The 16,345-nt window shown below is 35.6% G+C and overlaps 1 protein-coding gene across 1 annotated transcript in view; it reads left to right on the forward strand.

Annotated features, from left to right (window-relative positions):
* Positions 1–16,345, forward strand: part of STPG2 (sperm tail PG-rich repeat containing 2) — a 303,259-nt gene that overhangs the window by 267,415 nt on the left and 19,499 nt on the right. The window lies entirely within an intron of this gene.

The following is a 16,345-nucleotide window of genomic DNA, read 5'->3' on the forward strand; positions in this document are numbered from 1 at the left end:
AATCGAAAGTGGAAACTTTTTCCCCTCATTGTTTCAAACTAAAGGACATTCAACTGGGGTGGATTTTTTTCATGGTCTACTAGTCTGTACTCAGCTATGCATTTTTAGTTTCAATTATGCTTTCCTAAATTGTAGCCATCCATATTAGTTAAGCATTTAATTCATTTAATAGTCAAATCAGCAAAAAAAAAAGCAGTGGTTAAAAGTTGTTGCTAAGTGATCTGAAATTCTTAATAGAAGTTCTAGGAAGATAAAAGCCTCAGGATGCTATGTAAATTAGAAGGAAAAAAGAGCATAATTTCCATTTCTTCAAAAAAGAGATTTATCTTGTTCTTTCTTAATTAGAGGGCAAATGTCTTCTATTTTTATCATTTCCCCACTGAAGCTTGTGGCAGAATAACTGCCTCTCTAAAGATGTCTATATCTTAATCTTCTGAACCTGTGAAATGGTGTTTTCATCTGTTAAAGCTGCCATAGCAAAGTACCACAAACTAGATGCTTTAAAACAGTAGAAATTTATTGTCTCATTGCTCTGGAGGCAAGAAGTTCCCATAAAGGTGTCAGCAGGGGGCACGCTCCCTTTGAAACCTGTAGAGGAAAATCCATTATTGCCTCCTCCAGCTTCTGGGGTTTGCTGGAAATTCTTGACATTTGGCTAATAGATGTATCTCTCCAATCTACACGATCACATGGCCATCTTCTCTCTGTGTCTCCTCTTATTATAAAAGCATAAGTCATAATGGATTAGGAGCCCATCTGGTCCATTGGGCTTCCCTGATAGCTCAGTTGGTAAAGAATCTGTGTGCAATACAGGAAGCCTGGATTTGATCCCTGGGTTGGGTGATCTCCTGGAGAAGGGAAAGGCTACCCACTCCAGTATTCTCTCCTGGAGAATTCCATGGACTATATGGCTCATGGAGTTGCAAAGAGTTGGATATGACTGAGTGACTTTGGCCACCTCATGCGAAGAGTTGACTCATTGGAAAAGACCCTGATGCTGGGAGGGATTAGGGACAGGAGGAGAAGGGGACGACAGAGGATGAGATGGCTGGATGGCATCACCGACTCGATGGACATAAGTTTGAGTAAACTCCAGGAGTTGGTGATGGACAACAGGAGTTGGAGGCCTGGTGTGCTGCGATTCATGGGGTCGCAAAGAGTCAGACACAACTGAGGGACTGAACTGAACTGAACTGAGCAACTTTCACTTGCAGCAACCCTGTTTCCAAATAAGGTCACATTCTGAGGTCCTGAGAGGTAGAACTTTAATATTATTTTGGGGATGACACAATTCAACCCATAATACATGGCAGAAGTAATTAAGGTTGCTAGTCAGCTGATTTTGAGATGGGGAGATTATCCCAAAGTTTTCAAGGGGGTCCAGTGTAATCACAAGTGTCCTTATAAGTGAAAGAGAGAAACAGGAGTTCAGAGTGACATTGTTAGAGAGACTCCACCTGCTATTGCTGGCTTTGAAGACTGAAGGAATCATGAGCTAAGGAGTGTGGGTAGCCCTTAGAAGCTAGACAGTGTGAGAAAATGGATTTTCTTCTAGAGCTTCCAGAGAGGAATGAAGCCCCACAGGGAGACCCATTTTAAAATTTCTACTTTCCAGGGCTTACAAAATAGTAAATTTCCATTATTTTGCACCACTGTGTTTGTGGCTTGTTACAGCTTCAGTAGGAAACAAACATACTGACTCTTGCTATAGTAAGGTATATGTTGTTGTTTAGTTCCTAAGTTGTGTCCCATTCTTTGTGACCCCATGGACTATAGCCTGCCAGGCTCCTCTGTTCTTGGGATTCTCCAGGCTAGAATACTGGAGTGGGTTGCTATTTTCTTCTTCAGGGCATCTTCCTGACCCAGGGATTGAACCTGCATCTCCTGCATTGGCAGGTGGATACTTTACCACTGAGCCACCAGGGAAGCCCGATAAGGCATATACAGAGACAGTAAAGACTTGGGTTAGTGTAACTTCTCTTCCAATATGACTATCTTTAGATGGTTAGCATTATATTTTCTTTATGATCCTCTTTTGTTTCCATTCATGACTTATCAAGCAGAATTATTGGCTTAAGAGTTTGGAAGAAGCATCAAGAACAAACATATAGTTCAGCCCACTGTTTCAAGCTTATGTTCTCTTTATAGCATTCTTGTGAGGTTATAATATTTTGACATGCATGTCATGTAAATTGAAATTTGTCACCTCCTGAGGAATACATGTATCCAGGTATGGCCTGGCTTTGCCTCGATGTCTTACTAGGGAAGATATACTTATCACAACTTGGTTTATTGATTTAAACCCATATATTGATAACATGTCTAGAGCTAGATTCTTGGCAGGGTATGTTGTATGAGATGGGTATGTAAAACCCAAATGTTGGTTCCTATCCTTGAGCTCTCATATTGGTGGGTGAATTTGACCTTCAGCAGCAAGGACCTTATTGTAATGAGTTCTCCAGTAGCATATGTTGGGAACAAAGTTCCCAACAAAGACATAGGAATATATGAAGACCAGTAAATGACCGTGAAAATATGAAATAATTGGCCTGTCTGAGGGATAGCAAGTTATATAATGTGACATGGTGGTAAGAGTGGCAGAAGATGAGCATGTTAGGTTAAATCACCAACAACCTTGATGTGCCATCAGAAGCTACAAAATAAAGGAGTGACACTTCAGGTTCATACTAGAGAGAACTTGTGCTAGTGTTGAGAAGGGGCTGGGAAGAGGAGCAGATTGACTGGTTAGGAGGCTCTTGCAATAGTTCAAATGTCCATATTTCCTAGAATTACTGGCATTCCAAAGTTCTCCGATTTATCACCTAGTTAGGTAAAAATATATAGCATTCTTGTGATTCATCTTTAGATTCCATCTGAAACTCAGTAAACAAGTGCCTGAAACTTCAGCAAGTGTGTATTTTGCTGGTCCCCTTAAACATTTTTATATTTCCCTACAAAAAGTTGATTTTTCTTGTCTTATCTGAATTGCCAAAATATCAATACTACCTGTCTGAGAATAAATCCTCCAACCTTCCTTTCCACATATGTTGAAAAATTCAGCTCCTTACTCCCTGACCATATAATATTGCTGGAGATTCTTGATTACTTTCATTTCTTCTGATTACCTTTTAATTTCCTTTTTTCCACTCAGTCCTTGATTGCTACTATATGTCTCACTATCCTTAATATTTTTTCCTCCTTCCACTCCTTTAATCCGGAACACAGAATCTGACTCTGTTCCTTCCCCCAAAGTATCATACACAGCAGACTTTGATAAAGGTAGGTGGTAAGAAATTGGGGTTATTTAAGAGAGTAATGACACTGCTGACCTTTTTCCTGAGCCCTGTACTCTGGGAAAGCAGTGAAGATTAAGAAATCCCCCACCATTTTGTGTTCTGTGTAAAAGCTAATGGCAAAAGACCACCCTACCTGACATCCTTTGATATTAGACCAACCTCCATCCTTTCTTATGACACCCAAAAGACTCAGAGACAACTCACATTTAGCTTTCTCTATAAAACTTCAGGCCCCTTTCCCTTCCTTTGAGACGTTTCTCATTAGTGACATCTTTTATGCAGTAGCCTTGTCACCTTAAGAAAAATGTACAGTGTGAGGGTTATAAGTTAAGTTTTGTTTGGAGCAATATGAGGACTGTAGCCTGAGAGACAGCACCTAAGATAGCTCTAAGAAACTGTTCCAAAGAGGTAGAGGGGAAGGAGAGTATATATGTGATTTTGGTAAAAGAGGAGTATGTGCAATCAAGCATGTTGATTATTATTATTTTTTTTGGAAACTTTCTGCTGGTCTCGTGAAGCTTCCGCTAGTCATGAGAAACAGTTATCACCATGAAGGATTTTAGTGCTTTTCTAGATATGAGGAGATATAAGAATTGAGCTCATACAATCAGCACCTGAGAATTTCTAACTATCTGAAAACCTGTCCTGCCAGTTTTCTGGGAGCACACAGTGCCTCCTTTCTGCTCTCCACCCTGAACTACTTCAGAGAGTGCTGGAGATCAGCAGCTGCAGCAGCACATGATTTAATGTAGAGGTAGATGGCTGCACCCATGTGCACCAAGTGCCAGTTTGTGGTTCAGTTCAGTCCAGTCGCTCAGTCGTGTCCGACTCTTTGTGACCCCCTGGAGCACAGCACGCCAGGCCTCCCTATCCATCACCAACTCCCGGAGTTTACTCAAACTCATGTCCATTGAGTTGGTGATGCCATCCAACCATCTCATCCTCTGTTGTCCACCTTTCCTCCTGCCTTCAGTCTTTCCCAGCATCAGGGTCTTTTCAAACGAGTAAGCTCTTCGCATGAGGTGGCCAAAGTATTGGAGTTTCAGCTTCAGCATCAGTCCTTCCAATGAACACCCAGGACTGATCTCCTTCAGGATGAACTGGTTGGATCTCCTTGCAGTCCAAGGGACTCTCAAGAGTCTTCTCCAACACCACAGTTCAAAAGCATCAATTCTTTGGCACTCAGCTTTCTTTATAGTCCAACTCTCACTTCCATACATGACTACTGGAAAAACCATAGCCTTGATGAGACAGACCTTTGTTGGCAAAGTAATGTCTCTGTTTTCTAATATGCTGTCTAGGTTGGTCATAACTTTCCTTCCAAGGAGTAAGCGTCTTTTAATTTCATGGTTGCAGTCACCTGAATAACTGCACCTAACTGTTCACTGTATTTTGTCTTTCTCATCACCTAACAATTGAAATATAAGTATCATGTATCAATTTTTCCAGTGTCTTTTGCCATACCCTACTCTAGCAAGTATATTATTTCCAACTTTCTGTCATCCTGCTAAATCCTTCAGCCATTTTTACATCTAAATTTTCTTGTCTCTTTAAATTATTGATTTCCTCATCCCTTTCCTGTCTAGAATGCCAGCACAAAATAAAATAAATATCCTTTATTTTTTAACAGAGTATTTTATTTTCTTCTTCTTCTTCTTTTTTTTTTTTTTTTTTACACTTTCTTTGCAGATCTGTCTCTAGGGCCTCTCTGTTCTCAGACGAATGGCTTTCTAAAATGCTTTGAAAAACTAAGGTCATTCTTTCTTGAAATATCTGCCACCACTTCTTAATATAACACATTTATGGCTCATTTAAAAGACTGAAAGCCAATAATTCGGAACCCCTAAAGCCTAGACTGACAACTTCAAATAATGTATGAAACTAACAGCTATAATGATTTTAAGTAAAATTAAGTTTTTTAGTATATATCTCATTTAGCAATGTTCACCAACAACATTGTAATGTAGATTTTTCTTTTCTTCATTGAAGGTGACTGAGTGTCAGGGAAGTTCAGTGTTTTGCTGTTAATTTTGTGTAGAAAATTGGGGCTAATATAAGACTAATGATATAGTCACAGATGCTAAACTCACAACTTATTCAGCCTATCTACATCTCTATTAAAAATCAGAAAATGACAAGAAAAACACATTACACAGAAACAGTATGAATTCAATGACCATTAATCATGCATGAATATATTTGTTTAGAAACTTTATATGTTTTAGTTAGTGGAGGTTTTAGTCTCAATGTCCATAAAGTGTTGCAAATACTAATCAGAAGATCTATTGTCCTGTGTTAGGAATATATATGCATATATATGTATATATATGTGTGTATGTGTGCGTGGGTTTAGAAGTAGCAATAGAAAATGCTAAAATTCATAGAATTCTGGAAGGTTTGAGTATAGTAAATTATATGTCAAGAAGGATTTACTCTGAAAAGTGCTTACTTTCATGTAACCACAACCCTGAGTTAAGCCTATATTGCATTTGATAGCATCAATATCACAGAGCAGAACATTCACATAATTACTGCCTAATGTTAGTGATGATAAAATGAAAAAAATGCATTTGTAGTTGGAGTAAGCTTAATTAGGAGAAGAGCTGCTTGTGACATAATTAACTTTATCTTAGGGAGAAGTCAGGGAGAAGTTTTCCAAGGGTTTTTTGTTATGGAGATAAAAGGATAAGGTAATGAAGAGATGGGCGTGGATTATCAGCTAGAAGCCCTGTATCGAGTTTTCATCTTCATGGATGCTACATGTGCTATGTAGTCAGTGTAAAAAAAGAAAATATCTATGATACACCTTCTCTCACATCTTTCACTTGATGTTTTCAGTGCTTGGAGAAAAGTCCAGGGGTTTTGAAATGATAGTGCATTCAAATAGTGGCTCTTAGAAATTATTGGTTTGAGTTACAATCAACAGTAGTAGCTTGCTGCCTTGATTATTCTCTAGCTGTCTACCCAATGGGGATAGGGTAATAGAACAAGGAGGCGATGTGAGGAGCACATAGAAATTTAGCCAGATGTATGAAGGCTTTAAAAAATATTTCAAACTTTTTTCTGATGGTCTGTATTAGTTTTCTTCTACTAAAATTAAAAGGAGGAAAATATAAATAGTGGGAAATGCTCCTATGCTTCTTGAATGAGACGAGTAAACAAGAAATAGAGGTAATTCCTCTAAGGAACACTAATTTCTTCTTGAAATAGGAGTCAGAGTCACTTTCTGAAAGGACAGAGTTGGAATAGTCTATAAAGAATGTAAGAGGCACTACTTCCTTTGTATTTTTTAATTAATTTTATCTAATGATTTCTAAATAGAAAACATCACAGTATGCCAAGGGAGAATATATTACAGAGAGATTTATTTATGTCCTTCAAAAAGTGGAAGGTTTTAAAATAGCTCTTATAGGGAGAGAGGAAGGAGAAAAAGAAATTTAGAAATTTAAAAAGCAGAAACAGCGTAGAGGAAAGAGAAAAAAATTCCTGGTAAGAAACAAATCAGAAATGTACTCAGCCAATGTTGATTCGCCCATTAGAAGCCATGAATCTGAAGAACTAATCCATGTCATAGTCAAAGTTTTTCACTGTTGATGTGAATCTTATGCCAGGTGTCATGAGTATTTATGTCTTTAGAGCTTCTCTCTTCAGACTCTGCTTTCTAAGACTTTTATCCAAGGACTTTTTAATGTTTAAAACCAAAGAACATAATGTGGAATATAGATAGGAATATGTAAAAATAGGATGGATTTTATATATCTTTCACAGAGGCATTTTGTAAGAATTCATCCTTAGAGCTTTTCACTAGTCTGCAGCATATTCAGAGAGCCCAGCAGATATAAATTAATATAAAGGTTTAAATGATTTCTTTGTTTAAGAAAGTTTTGGTCAAATTTAGTTATGCAGACAATGCTAGTCTTAAGAGCCAAATGGTTTGTAAACAAATCAAATAAAGATGAAAAGAGATAAAGGGAATATAAAGCTTATCTTTATTTTTTCTTAAGGAAATGGGCAATTTATACTACTAGGGAAAAGAAAATGCAGTATATCTGTGGAAAATAGGCTTATGTCAGAAAAATAAAGATACCTCAGTTGTAGAGAAAATATTAAATCCTTACAATAGAAAAAACACAAGAGTATGTAGTATGAGCACATTTTTTCCCATTTGAATCATTAACGTTGCTTTTCATGAACAAGTAATTAAGGTAAAATGTTTTTCAGGGTTTTATACATTGCACTCTGATTGCAGTTGTACGTATATTGTTAGAGGACATGCTTGAATCAGTAATAGACATGTAGCATTCTCTGCAAGATTTAAAAAATATTTTATAGTTGAGAAACTATAGGTAAAGACTCATTATTTATTAGGTAAATGTAAATAGTAAGAAAAAGTATATAACATTCCCCAAAAACTTGCCACAAAAAAAGATTTTTTTGAAGTTTGAAGGTAAGCTGAAATTTCATATTAACCCTTTTGGTCATTTAATTTGACTCACTAACTTCATCATCCATTCACCCAGAGCGGTCTTTCAAAAAATATGGTAAGCAAAATATCCAGCCACAGTATGGATATTCCTATGTCATGTATGTGGTAAGTGAATTTTTAGGGTACCCTCACTGATTCTTACTTCCTGGCATTCATGGCCTTGAGTTTGGATCTTTGACAATGGACAGGGGAGAAAAAGATGTTTGTCTGGAGGCTGTTGGTCAGGCAGATGGGAATGGGGGTCTGTGAAGGTCTCCTCTGATTAATTTTCTCAGTGAGATAGAAAGTACTGTAATTGGCTGAGAGTGAGGATTTACCGGGTGATTGAGAAGAGAGAAGGTGTGGAATAGTCATTTAGGAGTGAGAGACTACATAGACCAGGCAGAGATGATATGGCTGAATGGCAGTATTAAGAGTCCTTAGAGGTGGGAATTAGATATCTGAGGCTGGGGACTCGGGGAGAAGTCCAGGCTAGATGTGTGAAGTTGGGGATTAAGAATTCATTTGATGAGAAGTGAAGTCGGGGAAGATGATCGAGTAATAAAAGTGCCAGGAATCTGCCTCTTCCCTAAAAAAACAATTGTACTGCTAGCAACTGAAGTGTTTTTTGGAACTCTGGAGTCTATTTGATCACTGTACCCTCCAGAGGAAAGCTTGACTGGTACATTGCTGTCAATACCTGTCAATTTCAGCTTTCAGTGCATTCTAACAACTCTCATACTCTGCCCCATGGCAGGCAACTGTGGAAACGGCAACCTACGTTTCTGGATTGGGATGCTGGAGCCAGCGTGGACAATGAGGGCCCTGTACTTCAATTACTGGGGCTGTGTGTTCTGATTGCATATTGCTTTTTCTGATCAGTTTGGTGCACAAAGGAAAGTCACCATTGTTTTAATCCCTACTGGCTAAAGCAGCTTCCAGAAGATTTAGAAAGACAGAACTTGGTTATTTTTCGAACATTCAAACTTGGCCACGCACACGGGGGTTTATAAAGTGACTAGGCATGCCAGATAAAGACTGTGGCTTAGAAAAGATCTGAGACCTGTGTTCATGAATAGGAAGGTTTAACCTTGCTAACATGTCAGTACTACTCAAAGTGATCTACAGACTCAACACAATCTGCATCAAAATTTTAACAGCCATTATCTCAGAAATGAAAAGCAATCCCCAAATTCCTAAAGAATTGCAAGGAGCCTTGGATAGCCAAAACAGGCTTGAAAAAGAATAAAGTTGGAAGACACATTTTTTGACTTCAAAACTTAAAACAAAGCTATAGGAATTAAAATTGTATGATGCTTGCACATGGACAGACATTTAGACCAGTGAAATAGCCTAGAAATAAACCCTTAGGTGTATAATGAATTAATTTTCAACAGGAATACCAAGATCTTTCAGTGTGACAAAGATAATCTTTCCAACATATATTGCTGGGAAAACTGGATGTCCACATGCAAAGGAATGCAGTTACATGTACATCTATATATCCTACAACTCAACAACAAAAAAGCCAATTTAAAAGAATGGGCAAAGTTCTTAAAATGATATTTGTCCATTGCAGATATGTAGGTGGCCATAAAGCACATGAAAAAGTCTCGGAATAGAGAGACTTTGACAGGTATTTGCATACCCATGTTCATAGCTGAAAGGTGGAAAGAACTCAAATGTCCATAACAATGAATAGATAAGCAGAGTGTGTTATATGTGTACAACTGAATATTGTTCAGCCATAAAAGGGAATGAAATTTTGATATATTGACTTTGAGACACCATCATTCTTTGTGAAAGGAGCCAGACTCAGAAGGACAGATATTGTATAGTTCTACTTACATGAGGTACCTAGAATAGGCAAATACATAAGAGAGTACTTTAGAGATTACCAGGTGTTGAGGAGATGGCAGAAGGGATGTAATGCAAACAGGATTGCTGAGGATAATGAAAACATTTTGAGTATAGATCGTGGTGATGGTTACACAACACTGTGAATGTATTTAATGATACCAAATTATGCTCTTTTAAATTGCTGAAGTTATTAATATTGTGCTATGTATATTTTACCACAATGAAAAAAATTTTAAAAGGCACCTATCTGAAGTTTGCATTCATGAATTTAGAGTGAGTCCAGTCAGTACGACTAATTAGTTTTCTTTAGCATTGCTGGAGTCATTGACATGCCAATGAATAATTGAGATAATTTACATCTAATCAGAAGATATTCTACTATTCATATAAAAAGAAGCTTTAGGAATTCAGAGAACTAAGAAATTAAAGAGTATGTTAGACTGGTTGAAAAAAGCTTTGTGAAGAGTACAGGATTTGAATAGAATCCTGGGGATTTTAGTATTTGGATATACGAGAAAAGAGGACATTAAATCTTAGTATGGAAAATAAATACATTAGTCTTAGAGCCTGTAATTAGCATGCTATTAATATATTGTAGGGTAATGATACAGGGTAAGTTTGAGCAGATAGTTAATGTAAAGACATGGGATAGACATTTGGGCCATATATGGGATAAAAGCACAGAAGGTGGTATAAAACTAGATTTTAAATGATCATAAAACCCAGGATGAAGAGTATGTATTTTTTTCTATGAAACTGGGAACAAGAGTTGTGTAACAGAGAGGAGATATGATATGATCAATATTTTAGGAATATTAACTGAACAGCATTGTGGAACAGAGGGCAGTATGACTGAAATTTAGTGAAGAGAAGAGAGGGGTGAATTCAGAGACAGATGTGGTAACGGGTGTGGCAGTCATCTTGCCAGCACAAGAGGACAGCTGATAGAGCCACATGCATACTTACTGGGCAGTTGACCCGTCACTGGAAGCCACCTAACTCTACACTTCTTTCTACATAAGAGAAATAATTACTTGTTTAAGCCAGTGGGTGGGTTTTCTATTTTCTATTACTTTTTGGCAAAATTATATCTGACAGAAATGCTTAGTTGGTGGCTGGTATATGCAAGTGTTCAAAGTATATTGGTGAATACAGTAATGTGTGTGTCTCAAGATCAGGCACTCTAGTATGGTTAACAAATAACAGGCCTTTAAACATAACAACAGTAAAAGTTCTAGTAGACAAAGTAATCAGAAGATGAAATAGGGTATTTAAAGAGCTTAGGAGTTCCCCATTATTGTGATAATTTGTGAGATATGTTAGAGGTGCACAGAGAGTTGAGCCTGCTGTGCCCTTCACCATACTCAATAAACAAAAAGTTTAAAAAGATGACAACAATTATGTCAGTTTAGTTAGTTTAAGGCCTTTAAAACCCTTAAAAAAATATCCCGCTGTTGGTAATTGATAGCCTTATGATTTAGCTGACTACATTTTGGATGTGATCTTATCTCAGAATTTCATCCACTGTCTATTAAAATTCCTGGCTCAGTCATCATCCAAGACTTTAGTTTTTTGTATGTTTGATATGGCGAAATACAACTACTTCTCAGTATTTTTCTTTGTGGATTAAGTTTTATCTCTTCTCTTTCTGCCAATAAGAGAACTTAGTGGAGAAGTTCAATTGTTGTTAGATAATCATGTCAAGTATATTGTGGATGGGATCACATTGGGTAAAGCCTGGAACAAACAATATTCTAGTATGTTTCACTTCAAAATCTACGGACTTAAGTATGAATATTGTTTCAGCCAAGTTATTATATATTGCTTTGTTTTTAAGCTTTTTAAAATGGCGTCCTTTAGTAAGCTAAAGATACAAATTAATAAAGTTTTGTGTGTGTACAATGTAACAATATATTAAAGGTTTAACTATAAATTAAAGGTAGTCTATAACTCTCATGAGTATGTCTGTTTCATAACTTTTATTCAGGCACACTCTATCTATCAGTATTAAATGATCATCTGTATAAAGAAAATGAAACCTGATGTAAAGGTTTCATTATATTACTTAGAAATGGCAATTAGAACATCCAAGAACTTTTAGGAAAAAAAAGATGAGGTACTTAAGCCCAAAAGATAAATTAGTTCAAATGACTCCCATCTTCTCATACTACATTTTATATAGAAGATTAGAAATCCAGATGTTAAGATTAACTCTTTATTTTTCAAATAAGTATAGAATTGCAGTGTAATTTTGAGAACCTTCACATTGTTAACCCTTAACTGCTGTTTAATTTACTCAAAGGGAGTATTTTGTAAAGATGAAATCATATACACATATGATATGAATTTTCTTTGAATTTTCTTAATCAATTTTAATCTATGTTCATTGGCCAAAGTAGTCCTATATAAATCAATATAAGGTGCTTCTAGTCATTCAAGGTTTTCCTGAATTCTGAATAAAACACATTGTGTTTTCCTATAGATACTTAGATGACAGCTTTTTTGACATTTTATTTATGATAGTATTAATTTTACTAAAGATCTTTCATGGTAAAAATTTTTAATGAGCTATGTCATGCTGTGATATTTTATAATTGTAGCATACTTTAATAACCTTGTGAATAAATGAGGTGATTTCATGAAATTCAATAGAGTACGTGGGAAAATGGAGAAGAAAAAATACCTTTACTTTACAAAAATCTTTTGTGCAGAGATTAACATATAATTTTCTAGATTGATTTAAAAAGAAATAAAATTATATATGCTATAATTGCATTTTATTGATGTGAATTTGATTTATTGGACCAATTAAGGACACTTTTCTGTACAATTTTATAATTTTTGTGCAGCGAGTTCTCTGAGGTAAGGTATGGATGACTTAAATTTGAAAGCAATTCTGGCTTAGGCCCTAGTTTTGAAGTGTCAATACAAGTTCATAAATTATACCATATTGCAGGCACATTTCTTAAATGTCTTCTTAAACCATTGGTAGCCTATTTTTAGATTGACTGAATAGGCAATTTTATAAGGAACTATTTCTGGAAGTACCAACTCAGCGTAATGAAGAAGAATAGAAATCTCATTGGTAATTGGAGTAACAGTTTTAAAAGCATTGAATTGTTCTTTTATGTGAAGAACAGATGGTAAAGAAGAAAAAGGAATATACTGAAGTCTTCTATTGAACCTTATAATTTAATTTTCAGAATATGGTAGTAATCAGCTCAATCAAAATAATTATTAATATAAAAAGAAACAACTTTGATACATTTAAATAAAACTAGAGCAATATTTTTGAAATTTAATATACAAATAAGAGGATACTAGTTTTCCTCTTTTCTGTCCCTCACCTCATACAGTTAGGGAGGCATTTGATATTGAAATAAGGTCACACAATAATTACCTATGGGTTTGTTATCACCATGTATTCTTGTCATACTACTTATCAATAGAATAGTGCATATTAAATATTATTAGTAGTATGGGTAAATTGTCAAATTAATTCTATAGAAATACTGTGACAGAATCAAGAAAAAAAAAAAAGAATCTCAGAAGCCATTTTTATTTTTCTAATATATGTGGAAAGATGAGTGGTTCAAGGGTCTCCTAAAACACAGTTCTTGTCATATCATTCCTAAGCTCACCAACATTTCATGCCTTACCTATTGACTGTTATCTAAGTGCAAAAGTTTCAACTCATGTATTTTGGCCCAGATTTTCCATCCTAGTCGTATCTTCTCTATTCTTCATCTCTCCCTTCATTCTGTTCTTCTGCTGTATCATCTAATAAAATTACTCTATTCAGTTCCCAAGTCATGCCTTATGCTTTGCTATGTAAGGATTTTGTTTATACTGTTTCTCTCACCTAGAAATCACTCGTACTGTTTAAAAAAATTCCACTCATTTTCTTGATCTATCTCGCATCTGTTTTCGTGAAGCCTTTTCTGATTCTCCCAACAAAATGAAATCTCACTCTTTAAGAGACCTATAGAACTAATAATACTAATCTTCTCTGCAATATAGATATTTGTGCATTTGTCTTATTTCCCTTTGCACTTTACTGGAGTTTCCTTGAGGCAGAACTTGATTATTTTTCTTCTTTGTATCCCCTGTGCACCAAGTGCTAAATGAATTTACACCTTGTTGAGCAAAAGATGTAAGATATGAGAATCTTCCTTAACTTCAGTTTCTACAGATTAGCCCTCCACAATATAAAATGAGAAATGAAATATTAATAGGTTATTCAAACTCTGAGTAATCTGGAAACAAATGATCACCTTTGGTTTATCAGTCTTCCAGAAAAATGATTTAAAATTTAGATTTCTTTGGTTGTGTAAATAAAAGGAAGTCAATACAAATGAAACAGTGGTCAAGATGTAAATTTTTTTTTCAAAGCTTGGAACTGAGTGTATTTAATTTGATCTCATTCCTTTATTTGCTCTGATAATATTTAAAAGCAACCACTCTGTACAAATGCATGATACTAGGTGTGGAGTAATAATAACCAACCTTTTGGGTTGCATCAATCTAAATGACTGTTGTTCATAGTGCAACCAAAATGTAGGTCTTAGCTCTTGCTACTCTGGAATGCATATCTTAAAAAGAAACACAACATACAATTTTTTTTGAAAATGGGCTAGCTTCCTTACCATCTCTTGTTCAATCCATATATGGAAACAAAGATATTTTAAAATGACTTGGCTTTATGAAGTCTGTGTTTCTGGATGCTTGTGATAAATTTTATCAGAGTTGTCTGGTTTCTTTAGTATTTTTCTTGTGAGGCATGCATTCACAGTTGTTCAGTCATGTCTGACTCTGCGAACCCATGGACTGTAGCCCTCCATGCTCTTCTGTCCATGGAATTTTCCAGGCAAGAATACTAGAGTGAGTTACCATTTCCTCCTCCTGGGGATCTTCCAAACCCAGGGATCAAACCTGTGTCTCTTGTGTCTCCAGCATTGGCGGGCGGGTTCTTTACCTCTGTGCCATCTGGAAAGCTTTTACCTAAATTCTTTTCTTTTGTGAAAGAAATTCTTGTGACCTTTAACCTAAATTCCTTCTTTGCTGTGCTTCTTAGAAGAGTTTAAGATCTTGGAGTCTTCGTTGTTTTGAGACTTCTATTGGTGAGCTAGTTCTAACCCACCTAATCTACCTTGTTCAAATTTCAAGCCCCTTATGTATAGCAGGGAAAAGAACTCCTCCCCCAAAAGCCAGTCCACAGAGGCACAGCATTCTCACATGGAACATATCTAATATGTTTCTAATTCAGTAATGAATTCAATGAATTTAATCAATAATTGAATTTCTAATTTAAATAATTCACTCTTCTAGTTTGATGATTGAGAAAATGAATCTAATACTGAATTTCCAACTAGATCACCCTTTCAGGTTATTTCATCAAAATAAAAGGAACTATGCTGACACAAGTTTTATTCCATTCTCTGATTTTGAAAGATGGCAAGTTCATATATTCTTCCCCATAATCTACAGGGTCCATCAAAGCTTCCAATGAGTCATGATTACAGGTGCTTTCTTTCCAGAAATCAGCTAAGGGCACAAGTCCTAGAAATGAGATGAAGACTTTGCCATGGAAAGTTATGCATTATTTTCTCTTTTTTCATTTCTCTTGAGTCTTTCTCTGACACACACACACACACACACACACACACACACACACACACACACACACACACTTACTTCTTGATTTCACACACACACACACACACACACACACACACACACACACACACACTTACTTCTTGATTTAAAAGTTCTCCAGAAGATATTTCTAGGGAAGAATTGTTTTTTCTTTGGTTGTTTGTATTTTGAATGATATTTTCTGAAGTCTAACACTTCTGAGCATTTTCAGACTATCTGCTGAAAAGTTTGTTCAGTTTGGTCAAGTAATTTTCATGACTTCAGCTAAGCTTTTACTTCATCAGCTTTTTTTCTCAGTTCTGGGCAGCTACTTCAACAGGTGTGCTCAGATTTTAAAGTGACCATTTTCTGGGTGAATTAAGCCTTTCGCCCGGTTTAGATGTAGGAATTTTCTCTGTATTATGAATAAATTATTCTGGCCATATAGGAAAGGAAGTACATACATAAAATAGAAAAATACTTCTACATATAAATTTGTTTAACCTAAAATGAAACAATTTTTATCTATTTAAGTGACTTTTTTTTGCCTCCTATGAAATTTTTAAAATACTAATAAAAGTAAAAATGTCATCAATGGAATGGAAGGTTTTTAAATCAATATTTATAAATAAACTTCATGACTTCAAATTATTTCATTTCTCTGAATACCCATATTTGCTTTTACTGTGCCATATAATAATTTTATTGTACAAATTTCAGACAGACTATAGCCACTAGCTTCTAAGATATGTTTTTTAATTAGAGGATAGAGAGGTTGAAGAGAATATAAGTGAATAAATTTCTTGCAGCTGTGGCCAATTATTAGAGAAAACCATTCATTGTTGATGTAAATCTTTGGTTCATACTTTATGTTTATCTCAAGATACTACATGCTGAAACTGACAAAGCTATTGTCTGTTAGATAATAGCATGCGTTGCTAAAGATGACTGATTATGCAAACTGAGGACAGTTCCATAACATCCAAAACTAAATGATGTAAATGGCTGTTTAAAATGTGAACTATTTGACGATAATTTACTTTGAGTTTTTTAATAACAGTAGATAAATGTCTTTATTGTAATTTTGTCT

Source organism: Muntiacus reevesi, chromosome 16, assembly GCF_963930625.1.
Source record: "Muntiacus reevesi chromosome 16, mMunRee1.1, whole genome shotgun sequence".
Lineage (NCBI taxonomy): Eukaryota > Metazoa > Chordata > Mammalia > Artiodactyla > Cervidae > Muntiacus > Muntiacus reevesi.